This window comes from Fundulus heteroclitus, chromosome 7 (assembly GCF_011125445.2).
Source record: "Fundulus heteroclitus isolate FHET01 chromosome 7, MU-UCD_Fhet_4.1, whole genome shotgun sequence".
In the NCBI taxonomy this organism is placed as follows: domain Eukaryota; kingdom Metazoa; phylum Chordata; class Actinopteri; order Cyprinodontiformes; family Fundulidae; genus Fundulus; species Fundulus heteroclitus.
The window spans coordinates 38,388,682-38,406,098 of record NC_046367.1 but is presented as its reverse complement, the minus strand read 5'-3'; the positions used below and the strand labels follow the sequence as shown (position 1 = coordinate 38,406,098).

Sequence of the window (17,417 nt, the reverse complement as noted above, 5' to 3'; positions counted from 1 at the left end):
CCACCCTTCATTAAGGATATTTGGTGTCCGAGCTTGATTTGTTGAATTTAACAATGAGTCCTGACAAATAATTGTATTTTAAAAATAAAGGTTGATTAAAGCTATTTGGGTCGATTAAAATAACACACATTTCAAACACACACATTCATTTTCCCTTATCACACATGCACTAATACACACTTCCTCATGGCTGCGTCTCTAATTATAGCTTGCCCATTAATCAGTGACAGCTGTAATTATACTAATTCCACTGTGTAATCTGATCAAGGTGAGTAGGATCAAATCATAACTTTTCCCTGTTGCTACACTTGCCGGGGAATTTAAGCAATCATGGCAGAGGTGAGGTTGCCAAGAAAATTGGTTTAGACCACAACAATCTGATTTGACTCGGTATGGTAGCTGATTAGTGGGCAAAGCAACGGAGTTCGTGTAAACTGCCACCTCTGTAGCCTCTAGACTGCTATTGAACCCAAAATAGCTACTTTATAAAGCTGTTAATTTATGAAAAGAGATGTTTTTTTTATTCCTCAGTTAATTATAAGACTTAAAGTTTAATTGTATTCCCTCAAAACTTCCTTTTCACTTTAACAACTGACTGTTCCAACACTTTATTGGATAAACATATTTATATCAAAAAGTGTTAACAGGGTACATTGTCATGGAGCATTTATAGCTTTACTGCTACATTGTAATTTTGAGTTTTTATTGGTTTCACGATTCTTGAAGCTTTAGATGTTAGATTGGGGTGAAACAAACTAAGGTGGATGATAACAATTTTATTTTGTTTATGCAAGGCAGATTTTGTAAACTCCCTACTATTAATATATTTAGTCTCTGGTAGGAGGATAAAGTCCAAAATTATATCCATAAGTGCATGTTTAAAATACTCTATGGATTTGTATCTTTAATTACTGAAGTTATTGTGGAAATTTGCATTTTTTCACTGTGATATTCCCAACTAATCTTGACAAAGCATTGATGATGTTGATGTTGTTGTAGCATTGAGCCACCAGCTAATTTGTACCAACAAATTTAATTTAGTCCCTTTATTCTTCCATTTCTCTTTTACAATTTTGTACTTCTGTATTTAAATCATGGGATGTTATTCTTTGTACTGTTCAAATATCACAGAATTTTATATATATATATTTCTGCAAACTTTGTTTTGAATAGTACTTCCATTCACTGTGGATTAGTTATAGGACCCCTGATCAAACATCATTAATTCTGAGCAAATACCACTGAATTAATATTACTTATTGGAGTCTTAAAGCCAGTGTCAATCCTATATATATTTACTTTACTTTTCGACTGTAAAAGTGTGAAGAAAAGTCTCTCTCATGGCTATGAAATAAAACGTTATTGATACAAATTTAAGTCGTCCCGCTGGTATGAAATGAGCATAACTAAGGAGGTACAAGAGGATCATCATATGTTAATATGTCTTCTAAGATATTTTAACACCAACCTACCATAGATGCATCTTATTATACCAATTTAACTTTGCAGCTTTATCATTTCAGTGGAAAACAAATCACAAATAGTACAGCATAACTTCTGTAACCAAAAAGGGTCTAGATTATAGCATCTAGCACTGATTCACACCATTTTAGACAAAAGTTGAAAGTTTGTATGATTAAGAAGGATTTTAGGACTTAAAATTGTTTTGTTTTTTTTGTGACTAAAAAAGACAAAAGCCTGCATTTTGTTTTTGTCATTTTGATTAATTGCCACAGAATGGGCGGAGGGATTAATATGTTACCCACATATAAAACAGAAATCATACGTAATACAAAAAAGGGTACAAAAGATCTGAAAACAAAATTAATTATGTGATCATTTGTAAATTTAACAGGACCAAAAAGGTGAAGAATAAAATATTGCTTATTTCACCTATCCTTTTCCCAATGTCTCTTTTGAACAGGTTCTGAATATCTATATTACACATATGGAAAAAAGTATAATACAATTATTATTATAGCAATCTGAACAATCTCCATGGGTTCAAATCCTGATGGCGTCAGGAAGGGTGTCTGGTATAAAAACTTAACACGGTCTGGAAGCACATCAACTTTAAACTGGAATATTTTTGAGCAGCAGAAAAGCACTGAAATCACTGGTCTATTTATTATGTTAATAAACAAACTGTTAGTAGGCGATCTGCCTTGTTAAATATTCTTATTGGCCTTTTTTTGTATCATGAAAATTGGATTAGAGATCCTGACAAGAAGTCAAGGAGCCAGTAAAAAAAAAAAAAACAAGGAACCAGATAATTGACCATGTGTGCAAACATTACTCAATCCTCCTGAGTTTGGTATTTAATGCTATCTCAAATTTTCTTAGCTATTTTCTGAACATGCGTGTCTGTGTGCACGGCTGAGAATAACACCGGGAGCCACGGTTAGGCGTGATTGATGGCTCTTTGTTACCACAGCGTTTGCAGCAGTAGCAGTGGATGAGCGGCCCTGACTGTAATTGGTGCATTAACTGTCTGTCAGATCCAAACGAGCGGATCTGAAGTAGGTTCTGACCTGTGGTCCTCTACAAAGCCAGGGGGAGATGTGGTTGTGATGTTTCCACAGAATCATAACAGAAACTACATGACAGAGAGGCAACTACCAGATAATGTGAGTGATATATAATGTTTGTGATTTTGTTGTACAAACAGCAAAAAGAAAATCGACGTGGTGAATTTCCTATTGAACACTGAATATCCCATCCCGTCTGCCTTTTAGTGTCAGTTGCAGCAAATTTTCTAAAATACAGGCAATTTAATTATACTTTGTCTAATAATTTCAGATTGAGGAGTGAGATTTTTTTTTCTTTGCTGCACAGCAATTTGTTAGACTACTGTCTTGGGAAAAAAATTAACTTAAAAAAAAGTAAAAAAATAATGAAAAAATTTTTCTTGCAGTTGAAACTTTTAAATTTTAGTATTAAGCAGCTCTACTACTTTATTTTGTTTCCCATTGGGATAACATCAGAAAAGTCCCCCAGGCCTTATTTTCTCAGTAGGGCTGGACAATATGGGGTAAAAATTAACTCTCAGTTTTTTAACCAAATTAAATTCATCAACAAAACAAAGATATTGATACATTTTTTTTTATAGAAATCATTTTAAAAAACTTTTAATTCAACCATCTCATCTGGGAGTTGACCTGAATTCAAAGGGAAACTAAATACAATGTGAAAAATGCTTTCAAAATGCTCATAAAGACGGCAGGCCCTGATATTGTAAAAATGAAAATACAACACAAAATGATTTATTTATTTATTTATTGTTTTTTTTATTTTGCTAGTGGTATTACGTAATGAGCAAGTTTTGAGTATACTTCAAAGAACAGGCTTCACTTCACTTGTGTAACTTATGTTAAATAACTAATTGAAAATTATATTAAATAACTAAATAAATAGATAATTAATAAAAAGTTTCCTCTTTAGAGTATTTTGACAATATATTGTTTCATGGAAGCCCAATAGAATGCATTGGTAAAAATCAAATTCTTGATTCTCCATAATTGTATTTTTGTGAATTGCAAATTTTAATTAACTGATAATTTCTTATTTATTGTTTTGCACAGCCCTACTACCGAGGCAGTTCCTTTTGTATGCTTCAGCTGTGGCTCTGTCTGCTGACGCTGAGCAGATCCTCTTACAGCAGGAACGTCGCTACAATCTGTGGACCCAGATCTCTGTCAACCACAACAGCTCAACCCTCAACGTAATTCAAAATAGTGAAATCTGACCAAGCAGTTACGGTTTTATAAAAAAGTACCATCACTCCAAACTGGGTGGAAAGGTGTAACTAAAATGGATTTTGAATTACCTGCTGATACCGACAGCTGAGTGTCTGCAGGGGAGAAAGGAAAGGAGATCCAGTCACTAAAATAAACACCCTGATTTGATTTTCAGCGGTAAATCTATAACAGATGAACCTGTCACAGTAATTATAGCTTAAAACATGCTTTTAATTATAGCTTTTAACATGTAAAGTAACTCACAATTCATAGAAATATGTAACTTTGAATCTAGCAGCAACTACAACATGTCTGCTAACGACACACAATCCTGAGGGACCGTGACCATTTTAATTGGGCACTAATTGGGCACTATAGGCAGCAAAATAATGTAACATGACAAGTTTAAATCCTGAAAAGTGCTTTGCTTTGTCAGCCTTTATTTAATTCATTTGATTTTCCCTAACAAAACCAGATTCTATTAACGTATTTGAAAGTTAAAATTGTAACATATGGTGATCTTCAACACGGATGGCTGAATTAAAATCTTGCATTTGTAAAATGGTTCTGTGTCCATTAAAATCTACTAGTTTGAAATTGGAAGCTGAGGGAGAGAGTAGCTAGCACGATAAAATGGAAAGGGTTCCCGTAGTGGAAACACACCTAAACAGTGGTATTTTTTAGCCATGTGGCTGAAAAACGGGATCAACAGCTACGTTTACATGGACAAAAGTAATCGGCATAAATGGCTGATCAGAATAAAAACGCGTAATTTAAACGAGACAATCAGAATGAAACTGTAATTCTATTGAAGCGGGTGGTTTATGCAGATTGATAACCCGATCAGCATGCAAATAAACACTTGTCAGGCTCAAGTTATTACGAATGTGGTGAACTGACCCGAGTGCGCCTGATGCAAGTGTGACGTATTTCCGGGTTGGTGAGTGGCGGAAATACTTTCAATATAATTATGATTGAAATAATTTTTTAAGCATAATTAGAACCTGGTGCAAGTCTAGCCTGGGCGCTCGGAAGCCAAACTAACTCATATAATACTGCTTGTTTGCTGTTTTTGTAGTTTAGCAAAGACACAAGTACTTCTTCTTCTGTGGTTTTTTAGGGGAATGTGATAACTGTGCATATCAGAGTGGTTCTATTCTGAATAAAGCCAGGTGCATAAACACACACATTATGATCAGATTAATTGATTGTGTGCCCATATAAATGGTACAATCTGATTATTTCATCCGAATACATTTTAATCTGATCAGGAAATTTTTGTTCATGTAAACATTCAAGTCACTGTGTCTGGCCTCCAAGTTTCTGAGGATCAAATTAAAAACAGGTCCTTTGGCTCTGTTGTATTTCAACAATACTGTGTCATCTATGTGGGACCTTTTTTATGCTTGAATGATTCAAAGGTTAAAGTTAAATAGCTTAAAGAACGAACTTGACAACAATGTGTGGAAAAATCAGCCAAAATCCAAAGAAACACTGTTCAGAAAACCTCAAGGACACTGAACAGAAGAACATTTGGGAAAAAAAATCCAAAGTTTGGGTTCTTGGACGCAAAATGAGAACATTAACGACAGATGACTGGAGAATGTTATTGCATGAAATAAAGCGACGTAGGCTGGAACGTGTACAAGCAGTCGGCTCTAAATATTACCCTCTTAAGAAAATACTGGCAGCAAGATGACCCACAGACATGTAGAAACAGTCACACTCTAGTAGATACTGATTAATCAAAACACCACATCTGTATTATTACACCCACACAGACTACATACACAGCGTGTCGACGCTCAACCGTATTACTGAACTCAATATTTATCCAAGAAGTACACAGAGCTGATGTTTGAGTAAAGAACCCCCTCCATAGTGGCAACAAGGAGTTCAATCACTCTACAAAGTCCTATCTGCGGCGCGTACGGTGGAAAACACGTGTCACAGAAACACAAAGCAGGCCGGCTCTGCAGGGCCGGGTGTGCTCTGTTTCGGACCTGCCTCAGTCTGGTCACCGCTCCCACTCGCAGCTTTCCAAAACAAACGGTGGGGTTAGACACGCGGCCCGTCCGTCTCCCGTCTGGTCGCAGAGGAGGACGCCGACTTGCAAGCACACGATGGCAGCTTGTGAAGATGAGAATAAGAGGAGAAAGTGAGAAACGCGGTGTGAGTGCAAAGCGTGAAGGGATGCCACGTGCTCTCCGTGTGGATTTCACTCAGAAATATATGTTAATCGCTGTGTCGTGTTTTGAGTCGCTGCGTTCTTTAAGATCACGGAGAACATACGCTGTCAGAGCGTCTGAGGAGAGGCGAGCCAAAACGGCAAGTATTCATAAACAGGCGAACGTGGGTTTCCTCATAATCGTTTTCACACACACACGCCCTAAACAGCAGGACTCCTAATGCAGAATCACTGAAAATCTTTAAACGATAATCAGCACACCAAGCCATGAAAAAGAACTGAACTGAAAACAGTGAAAAAATGCTCTGATCCTGTAGGAAATAATCATAATTTTTTTTTAGACAGGCAGAAAATGAACCAAAGGCCACAACTGCATGAGGTGAAAGGACCAAAATCAATGTTGACTGGACTACGCATAAAAAATAACTATTTAGTAGCAATTTAACATTTAACACAGATATATGTTAAACAGCATATATTTTAAGTAAAAACAGGCAAATTACACATTTCAAACTTTTAGCGTAACATTTTTAATTTGTCTTTTTTAGTCTAAAAGACTGAAAATCCTACATGTAGGCTAAAAAGACCCAACAAGCTGCCTTTATTCCAGATGCTCACGGTCCTTTACTGAATCATCACCATTTTGTGCTGCTGGTGTTTTGAATTATTTAATTGAGAGGAATCAGCAGCTTTGCTCCTTCTATAATCAGCGCTAGCAGCTGCTTGCAAACTTTTTCTTAAATAAAGCTATTTCTGTTTATTTATGTGTACATCAGATCAGGGTTTCTACACTTTCACTTAAAATTTCTAGATTTTTCTTAGTCTTTTAGCACAGTATTCAACTTTTTTTTAAAAATAAAATTGAAAGAAATATTTTGTGAAATGGTTTTTGGTCTCCTGCTCAACAATAAAGTAAACGTGGAATATTTTAACACTCTCAACAGTCTGGCTTTTGTAAAACCTAGATATGTAAATTATTATGAATCCGTGGCATAAAAAGGGTCTTGCATGTTTGTCTGATTAAAAGAAAGGCATGGCATTTTCTTTATTTTTTTTACTTCCTTCGTTTAGAACAGGGGTCTGAACAAATCAACTGATTGTGACTTTGATATCAAACAAAAACAACAAAAACAACATTGTGTCACTAGGATCTTGAATTTAAGTGAACATAAAAGACTAATAAAATAAGTTTTACTTAATAACAGCAAGGTCTTAACTGCTCAGTTCAGCATTTTAATAACTTAAGGAGGGTGCTTAGAAGATGTGGTGGATTTGCTTATTGTAAAAATGTTGAATTTCCATTATTGTAAGACCCCAAAATAGAAATGCAACTCTCATTCTTTAATTTAACCGTAAAACTTCGAACGGTCCTTCTGGGAATTTATTCACTAGAAGCAAGAGCAACAAAGTCTCTTTGCACTGAATCGGCTGCCAACCCCTGGATCTAGATCAATGTGGTCAACCAGTTCAACATCAAGAGGCAGAATAAAATCCAGCAGGTTTGCAGAGAGACGCATAACAAAAACTCCATTCTTTAATATTGACTCAAATGCTTTATAACTGTGCTGCCCCTGGTGTTTCGGATGAACAACTGCAATAAAGATGGCTGAACAGCAGTCATAGGTTAGAGATAAAGAACTCAACGGCAGGCGAAAGTTGCCAATTTTTCAAAATGAATTATTTTTAACTTAAATTCCCCCGCAAACTGCAGTTAAAGCAGTGATTCTTAATTAGCGGGGGAGGGGGTGTGAATGTATTGCATGGGGAGTGCAAGAACAGCCTTGCCTTTTTGTCCAGAAAATACAGGCCTTCTAAATATGACAACAGCGCCCCCTGTTGTTTGGTATGTACCTGTATCAGTAATATGATGAATACTATTAATAAACTCCTAAAAATGCACAAAACTCAATGCAACTGAAGTTTATCTTTCATGTTAATTGCTTGATATTATTTTTGCCACATGAGGTCCATAGCTAGTTAAAAGTTGAATGCAGGTACGAGTCGGGTTAAAAGCCATTTATGTTGTTGTTAACAATACAGTCAAAAAAGTGTTGCAATATTGAAACAGTCTAGTTGTTAGAAACCATTATTATGTTATAAATTAACCCAAAAATTAAGTCTTAATGCATTAACACAAAATGATAAAAGTACGTTTGACCAATTTTGTCGGGATGGGGTGGGGGCGTAAAATATTTTCCTTCTTCAAAGGGGGGCGCAACAGAAAACGTTTTTTATAACCATAAATATGCTAAAATCTTTCACACATTTAAACTTAAATGTTCATTATTCTCTGAAGATTTAAATTTTACACAATATTTAAATCGATCCTTGTTCTGATCCCTATTTCAGCCACTTGACTCTAATAAAATAGATGTGAAAAGAGACCCTGATAAACCTGAAATAACTATGAGGCACCCCCTGAGTTGATGTCATTTACCGGACTGACATACATAGCCACATTTCCTTAGAGTAGACTGTGAGTAATGACAAAAAATTACTTTAAATCATCTCTTCTAAAAGCAGATTTGAAACGTCCCCAAGGCATGTAGAAATTGACTCATAGTTAGGATAAAGGGTCCCATGGCAAACGGCTCCTTTATGTTCTAAAACACATTGTTTGCTCTGTAATTTCCTTTATACATCCTCAGAGTTAGACTTTCCATCCATTTATCAAGTCCTCTAGTCAGTTCCTGCATGGAAACAAAGCTTTTACTGTATTGCCATCCTCTTAAAACCCGCAACCTCACATTCACGACAGCCAGGAAAGCCGTTTTATCTTCAAAAATACAGGTTAAAATGAAACAACAGGATATCAATAGCAGCTTCAATCAAACGGGTCTGCTGAAGACAGAAGACCACAGGTGCTTCAGCACGAATACAAGACTTTAAAGTGAAAACGGGCACATACCAAAATACGCTCAGTTAGCATTAGACTTTCATGCTGAGGGTCAATTAAAATCTTAATCACCTACATTATGCTTGCTCCAGTTTGGCAGTAAAACCATGTTTTATTCAGGTTTGAACTTCAATAGAAACACAACTCCTCTGAAGTCTTTTGCAATCAATGAAAATCACCAAGTAGGAGAAAACTACCACACAAACAACTATACCTTAGCTAACCAGACAGAGGGAAAGCAGACGCCTTATAGCATCAGCTTTAGCCTCACAGTACATTTACTGTATACTGAAATAAGGTGATGAGTCTGACTCACCCTGCGGCGACGCAAACCCTCCTAATAAAAAAGAAAATGCTACGTCAAGGTCTTCCTATGACGTCTGCACAACAACACTCCACCCTGAAATATGGTTCCCAGCTGCTGGCCCTGAGGTCACTCTTCTAGCAGGTCCCACTTTTCACTGCTGCACTTCTCAGATGTACAGAAAACCCTCCAAGGACATGAGAGTGGTGAAATATGGCCAGCCTAGTTACTTTTGGCAAGGCGATTAAATCTTCTCTGGCAGCGTTCTTCCTGCACCAAGAAAAGAATATAATGTATGTGTATAAAAATGGGAGTATTACTGCACACAACACCCACACTGAAATACCCTCAAAAATACTGATGCCATGCAGCTGTAACAGTGTCCGTAAGAATTTAAATCCGAATACTTAATACCAAGTGCCAATTAACGGCAACATGAAGGTGGATTGTTACCAGAAGTTCAACCCATATCCTTTATTTCCAACAGTGTTTAGGCAGAGCTTAAGGTTTTCCAACCTGTTTTCTCTGAACTATGTCTAAACTTTTGATTCCACTTGTAACAAAAATTTCATTTTGATTAAACGAAGTTGTAAAACAGACAGAGATGGAGAAAAATTAAACATTAGCTACGTTTACAGGGACAACAGTAATCAGAATAAACAGTAATCAGAATAAACAGACGATCGGAATAAAAATGCGTCATGTAAACAAGCCAATCAGAATATTGTGATCAGATGAAGCTCAATCTGAATGAAATTGTATTTCAGATGAGAGGGGTGGTTTATGCAGATTGATAATCCGATCAACGTGCATATAAACGCTTGTTGGGTTCAAGTTATTCTGAATGTGCACATGTGCGCCAGACATGAACAGTATTTCTGGCTCCCGATACAACCTTTTTACATTTAAAGACCTAAAAATGTTATTTATTCAGTAACGCTTTAACCATAATTAGAACCTTGTGCAAGTCCATCCTGGGAACTTGGAAGACAAACTCGTAAAATACTGCTTTGTTTGTTATTTTCTGTAGTTTAGCAAAGACGTATTCTGTGTCTTATGTGTTGTTTAGGGGAATTTGATAACTGTGCATGTCAGAGTGCTTAGACTTAGACAACTTTATTGTCACTTTGTGTGTACAGAGTGCATACAGAACGGAATTTCGTTGCATTCAGCTTATTACAGTGTAATGGGATTGCAGGTGGAATAAGGCAGCATTACAATACAATATAAAGTGCAGCAGTGATCAGATGTAACAGTGCAGGAGAACAACAGTGTGCAGAGAATGTTCAACCATTGTTTATGTGCAAAAATACTGGTGCAAAAAGGCATTTGTATGCAAAAGTATCGTGGAGTGCAAATAATATGTGCAAAAATGCAGTAAACGTTGAGTTGTGTACTATTTAAATGGATAATAAAAGCTCCATAGATTAATGACAACAATCTCAACGAGGACGGAAAGACACAACTCACTTAATTTTGTTCTGAAAGGTAGAAATGCTTTTAAGAAAAAAACAGCCTAAAAGAAATGAAACTGTCCTGCTGTTTCTTTATTTTCCATGTGTCTTTTAAAACAATGAAGTTAGTCCATTTAAAAAACCATTTACAAACAAAAATACAGCAACAAATGCACTGTACATTGCTATTTTTCTCTGTAATTTTCCGTTCCTGTGTATTTATGACATTAAAATGTGAAACGTGTCCATCTTCTCTTGCTCTATCCTGCGATCCGGTCACTCGGCACGCCCCCAGCCGACTGAAAGTCCATAAAAATACGCCACTGCAGTGTTAAGGGCTGTCAAACGCTCGTCCTACTAAGCTCCAAGCGGCTCGTCGTACTTTTAGCAGGATGAGTTGTGGCCATCCTGCCGACGGTGCACTAAATATTCATTAGAATAATGGAGGAGAGGTGCAGGCTGGAGGCCATGAGGACTCCTCATCAACGCAGGCAGCAGGAACTTTGCTGCCATAAAAAACCCACACAGAACGGGGCGCTGGCATTGTTCAAGAACAACAGCAGCTGGGACCTGAGTGTCTGCAAGCACGCAGATGTGAGCAAAAATGTGTGTGTGCCACCAAACTGTGTTAGTGCGGATATTGTTGTGGTGTTTTTAGCCCTTTTTTTGCATGACAATCTTTTATGACCTTTGTTTAAATCTCTTTTTTTTTTTTTTTATTCCACCTTTGCTCAGGGAGAAATAAAAGAGACAGCAGGGGAGGAATCACAGGAGCGCTCAGCACGACCTCCTCAAGGCGGGCGCCCTCCTCTGCCTGTCAGCTCACTGCCCGCACCGCCCAGCGGGACCAATGGGACCGTTTAGGAGAAGCGCAATAAACGTCTCCTTCTGTCAATAACATCAGCTGCATCTGAGCCATCGCCGGCTCCCAGCACAAACAGGGACTACTTTATTAAACCAAAGGAAAACGTTGCTTTATTGTCCTCAAGTGATAAAGCAACGATAAGCCTGGAGGCCTTTCAGTGTTGAGTCTCGAACATGAATCAAGTCCCAACGAGGCTTCAGAAACTTTCCAAAATAACAACTCGGCTGCAGCCTTTATGACACGAAAGCCTCGTCTTGCGGTAGCTTTGTCCAGGCATGGCCACTTTAAATGTGTTTTTCAAGCCTCTGGGATTCTGTATTTGAGGAGAAAATTCAGTATTAATGTGCAGAGAGGGTTGATGAGCACAATCTTTAGTAGCTAAAGTAAAAAAAAAAATAGCAACTAATGCTTAACTCCACAGTGGAGCAGCACATTTAAGGAGACCAGTGAAGATTATAGATCAGCTGCTACAATCATCAACAACTTCCAGATAAGAGGTTTGGTTGTGGTGAAAAAGGCTTCTGGAGGAAGCACTACAGGCTCCTGTTGCCACCAGTGCAGAGCTTGCCCAGCGATGCATCTTCGTTAGGCAATTGATTGATTTATCTATGTAGAAAAAGAAGCTCCTGGCTGTATTCATACATCAACTCATGTTTGGCGCTGTCTGAGCTACCGGGTCAAGACCAACGCAGCAGATAAAGCGTCCGATTCACCGTCAAATGATCCACGTTAAAATGGTTTTTGAAAGTTTCTCAAACTCCGGAGTGTTGTTTTTGTACGGCGGTACTTTGAGGTAGGCAAAGATAAACGGCGGTTTGGGTTTTCTGTAAGTTTGTTTATGAACGGCAGCAGCGTCAGCGCCATGCATGACGAGCGGCTGGAGAGACGACACCAGAGACAACGCCAAGTCGGCTTTCTGTGAAGCCGACGGATCCCTTGTGAAGTCTGGCTGCTTCGTCTCACCCTGAGTGTTTAGAGAAACATTTGGATGCGAGTTTGATTGAACACCGAGGCCTGGATGTGTTAATTTGCTCCTCCTCACCTCTCTGTTTTACTCTATCTTTATTTTCCTTTGCAGGCCAACCAGCTGCTTTTAGTTGTCCTAAAAACTAGGGACAAAAAACTAGATGGAAACTTAAAGGAGATTAAACCTTCTGTGGCTTTGTGGAACAAGTTGCCTTTGAAAGCTGTCTGCTTCAAGTATTTTTTTTATTTTTTTTTATTTATTCAACAGCATTCAGCCCAGTGAGAGTTAACATGCTTTTCTAATTGTCTCTGTTCTGTGTTTTATTTTCTGTTTTACGTCTTCGCTTAATCTCTTAACTTTTATCTCTCTAATCTTTTTTGCTTTTAAAAAAATAATATTTATAAGTAAATTAGATTTGGATATAATGTGCGGACTTCGTGCAGCTGACCAGAAATGTTTCACTTCATCCAGTTTTATTTCACATTTAACTAAGTTAGGATATACAATCTATGATAAAATGTACAATTTAAACCAGATAATGTCATACAAAATACAAAATTGTTAATGAAGACAAGTTATTGGTGAGCTAATGTCGGTATTATTATGACATTTAGAATAAAAGGGTGAAAAAGAAGCAGCTTTGCTGAACTGAGGCCTATTTCTGTTCATTTCCAGCATATTTGCTACTCTGAATATTAAAATAAAATACTACTAGTTTTTCTAGAAGAAAACTAAATGATGATTTTACTAAACATGAGCAAGAAGCATCTTTTTTGCACAGTGAGTTGAACACTTTGGAAGAACGGCCTTTAGCGGATAAGGGCAGCATCACGAATAAAGGGAGATTCTGCAGGAAGAACAGGGATGGACAGCTTGTAGATTGCTGCTTGAAGTTATTTTCTCTGATGAATCCTCCTTCTGATTGTTTGGGACATCTGGAGAATCATTTGTCCAAAAAAAAAAAAAAAAAAGAAAAGCTACCATGAGTCCTGTGTTGTGTTAACAGCGATGCTTCCTGATATAATCCATGTGTGGGGTTGCTTCTTGTCCAAGGGGGTGGGCTTAGTCACACTTCTGCCCGACAACACAGCCATGGATACAAAATGGGATCAAAACATAGTCGAAGAGCAAATTCTTCCACAAATCCAGGAACAGCTTGGTGATGATCTGATTATTTTTCAGCATGAAGGGGCGCTAAGTCCAAAGAGGAAGTCGTTAAGTGACTCAAAGACCAAAACAATAAAAATCTGGACCCAATTCTTAACCCCACAGACAACCTGGTGAAAAAGCAGGTGGAGAACCAGAAGAAACTGATTGACTGAATGCTTAAAACCAACATCCAGAAGCTTCTTACCTTACAGCTTTAAAGGCATACTATGCAACATTTTTCAGTTAATTAATGTGTTCCATACCGTTTTGGATGATTAAATGAGTCATTTCAGGTTGAACAAAGGTTTTCTCGGCCGCCCTGGGGGTCTGTGGGGGAAATACCGCACTTGCAATTGCAAGAGCTCACGGCCCGCACACACAGAAGTCTCGCTTTACGGCGAGAACTCCATGTGTTTTTGCCCTGCCATTCACTATATGCACGCGCGAAAGCAACAACAAAGAACCGCGTGTTAACGTCAAATAAACATGCAAGCATATCGAGTTTTTTATTATTATTATTATTAAATTATTTGTTGTTTTTTTTATGTTGGCGAGACGCTACCGTGGCGGCTTGGCGAGGCGGTGGCTGTAGCGTCTCGCCAACATAAAAAAAAAAAAAATATATATATATATATATATATATATATATATATAATAATAACAATAATAACAATAATAACAATAATAATAATAATAATAATAATAAAACTGGCGAGGCGGCGGCGGCCGCGGCTTGGCGAGGCGGCCGCGGCGGCGGCTGCGGCTTGGCGAGGCGGTGGCGGTAGCGTCTTGCCAACATAAAAAAAATAAAAAAATAATAATAATAAAACTGGCGAGGCGGCGGCGGCGGCCGCTCGCTGCGGGAAGCTTGATGTTCATACCTTCACTATGTTAGTCATTGTTTGTACTGCCATTTTTTCCACTTTTCGTTGCGTTCGCCTGTCTGCTAAGCTCAAAACAACCGCGCCTGGCTTGACGGAGGAACCAGAACAGCTGAGCATCTTTACCACAGTGCACTTTTACTTTCGCCCTCTGGGGGGAACCTCGCTGGAAAATCAACCCCGGTTGCATAGTATACCTTTAAACTAACAGCAAACACTATCCTCAGCTTTACTTCCTCACACTTTTAAAACTTCTCAGACACAAAAGTATAAATTCCTTCTTTTAGCTTTTTCTTTTTTTATGACCAGGTTTGTCACAAAATGACAAGTGGTCAGTTTTTTTTTATGCAGTGCAAAGACATTTATTTCCATCCCTCCTTCACGTTTAAACATTGAGAGAAAAACGAGCAAATGTTTTGACACATTGGCACATGGAGGAGATGGGGAAAATAAGACAAACAGGGGTAGGTGTGTGTGGAGGGGGGGGGGGGGGGGGGGGGGGGTCTGCAGCATCCCCTGATAGTTGAGCCGCTCCTAAAAATAGCCACACCGGTGGGGAGACTCAATGTGAGACGAGTCGTTCCACTCAGAGACACAAAGCATGAAAAAAGGGAGCGTAAACTGCATCCATTCAGCAGACTGAACACTGAGAGGAGATGAGTGTTGGCGTCTGATGCCTATAGTGCCCCTTTAACTTTGTCACATTTCAGCCAAAGATTCTATGTCGTTTATTCAGATTTTCTGTGCTAGACCAAGACAGTGTAGAGCATCTTTACGGACTGAAAGGGAAATGATAGGTGGCTTCAAGGTTGAGTTTAAGCACTGCAAAAATGGACCTAAAAATAAGTGAAACGTTCTTAAAGTTAGTTTATTTGTCCTTGATTTGAGCAGGTAAATAAGATTATTTGCCAATGGATGAGTATTTTGACCCCTAAAATAAGATAATTAGACATCCTGCACTTGAAATAAGATGATGGAGATGAATTGTTCCTATTTTAAGTGCAAAAATCTTATTCCATTGGCAAATCATCTTATTTACCCGCTCAAATCAAGGGCAAATACACCCATTTTAAGAACATTTTACTTATTTCAAGTTCCGTTTTTGCAGTGAGAGCAGTATCCCACAGTATGGCCCGACTGCGTAAACCTGCAAAGCCGCTCCACCAAAACCGACAGGCTGGACAGAGAGCGCATTAATTAGAGGAGCAGCCAACCAGCCTGTGGCAACTCTGGAGGACGTGCAGAGAATGGAAAAAAGACGCCACTGTTGAAAATAAGCCATAAGAAGTCCTGCTTGTCAAGATGTTCTGGCTAGATGAGACTAAACTTAAACACACTGGAAAAATACCACAGCAGATCAGCTTGACCGTAGTGACACGGTGCTGGCAGCAGCATGCTGTGGGGATGCTCTGGCCGATTCTCCTGGTCCAGCAGAACCACAACACCAAACATAGAGCCAGCGCTGCAATACAATATGGGCTAGAATGGTCCAGTCAAAGTCCAGACCATAATCCAGCTCAGAATCAGTGACAAGAGTTAAACATTATGTTCACAGACACTTTCCATCCAGCCTGACTGAACTTGTGTTATTTTGCAAAGAATAACAGACAGAAATGTCACTATGTGGCAGTTTAAAGCTTTTAGAGGCGTAAAAAAGTGAAATGTCTAAGGCAGGGGTGTCAAACTCATTTTGGTTTAGGGGCCGCGTTCAGCTTAATCTGATCTCAAGAGGGCCACATGAGTAAACTCATTGAAAGATTAAATAGAACTAATAAAAGTGGACTTTTTGTTGATTTTTATATTAAATGAATTTCACTTTTACACAATATATTATGAATAACCTCAGCGTTTTTAAGAAAAGTATGTGCAATTTCAACAATACTTTTACTCAGTTAAACATTTACTTGTGCATTATCCATAAGAACTGATCACAGTGATTGTACAATGTTGAGAAACATTTATTCACATTTTTTGGAACTTAAAAACACTGTTCTGCATGACAAAATACATCAAACAGATAAAAGTTAAGAAATTATTTAAAATCAATTTTCCACATCTGAAGCTCAGTGCTATCATCTGCTGATTAAAACACAGCGCCCCCGTGGACAATATAGGAACGGCAGATTTTCAATTAAACAAAGTGCATGTTTTTTTTCAAATGATTGTTTTATCATTCTGATAATGTATTTAGCCACCGGGTCGGAATAAATTGTTTGGCGGGCCAGAACCAGCCCACGGGCCATATGTTTGACACTCCTGGTCTAAGAAGTGTTGCTACAGGGAGATTGGATACAAATCCATCCACACTTTCCACATTTTTGTTTGTGAAAATTTTGAAAATAATGCTGCTGCTTTTTCTTCCACTTCACAAATATGAGCTACTTTTCATCCATCCTATAACATCATAGTAAAATAAACATGTTTTTTTGTAGTTGCAATGTGCAAAAATTAACAATGTTCAAGAGGTATGAATATAGTAAATTACGTCTCTAAATAGATACAAAAAATGGAAGTTTCTCTTCCGTGAGGGATATGAATTACATTCTGTTCACATGAGCTGGATTAGAGTCAACTTTGTGGTTTCTACATCCAGCCAGAAATCTCTCCCCCCATATAAATCACGTCACAATGTCTTAGAGCAAATGCTTGAAATGTGACAGGTTAGAGCTTACCGAAGTTTGAACTCAGCGTGAAACCAGCAACTTTATCTTCTGAATTCTGTCCTTTTTACACCGCACCTAAAGAGAAAAGGGAGAGCACATCATTAAAGGGATGCTCAGGTATTTTAGTAATACGATAAGATAAGATAAGATAAGATAAGATAGTCTTTATTGATCTCACAATGGAGAAATTCACTCGTCACATCGGCTCATACAAGAAGGTGCAGAGTTAGGGAAGGTGCATTCAATTATATACAGTGAATCTTCATATATACAATGGATCAGAAAGAATACCAAAAAATACAAAAAAGGAAAT

The 17,417-nt window shown here is 38.0% G+C and overlaps 1 protein-coding gene across 1 annotated transcript in view; it reads right to left on the bottom strand.

Moving 5' to 3' along the window:
• adarb1b (adenosine deaminase RNA specific B1b) overlaps nucleotides 1-17,417 on the bottom strand; it is a 208,073-nt gene that overhangs the window by 118,318 nt on the left and 72,338 nt on the right. Inside the window, exon 2 of the mRNA XM_036139598.1 lies at nucleotides 17,114-17,179. The gene's annotated coding sequence lies outside the window, so the exon portion shown is untranslated. The remainder of the gene's footprint in view (nucleotides 1-17,113; nucleotides 17,180-17,417) is intronic.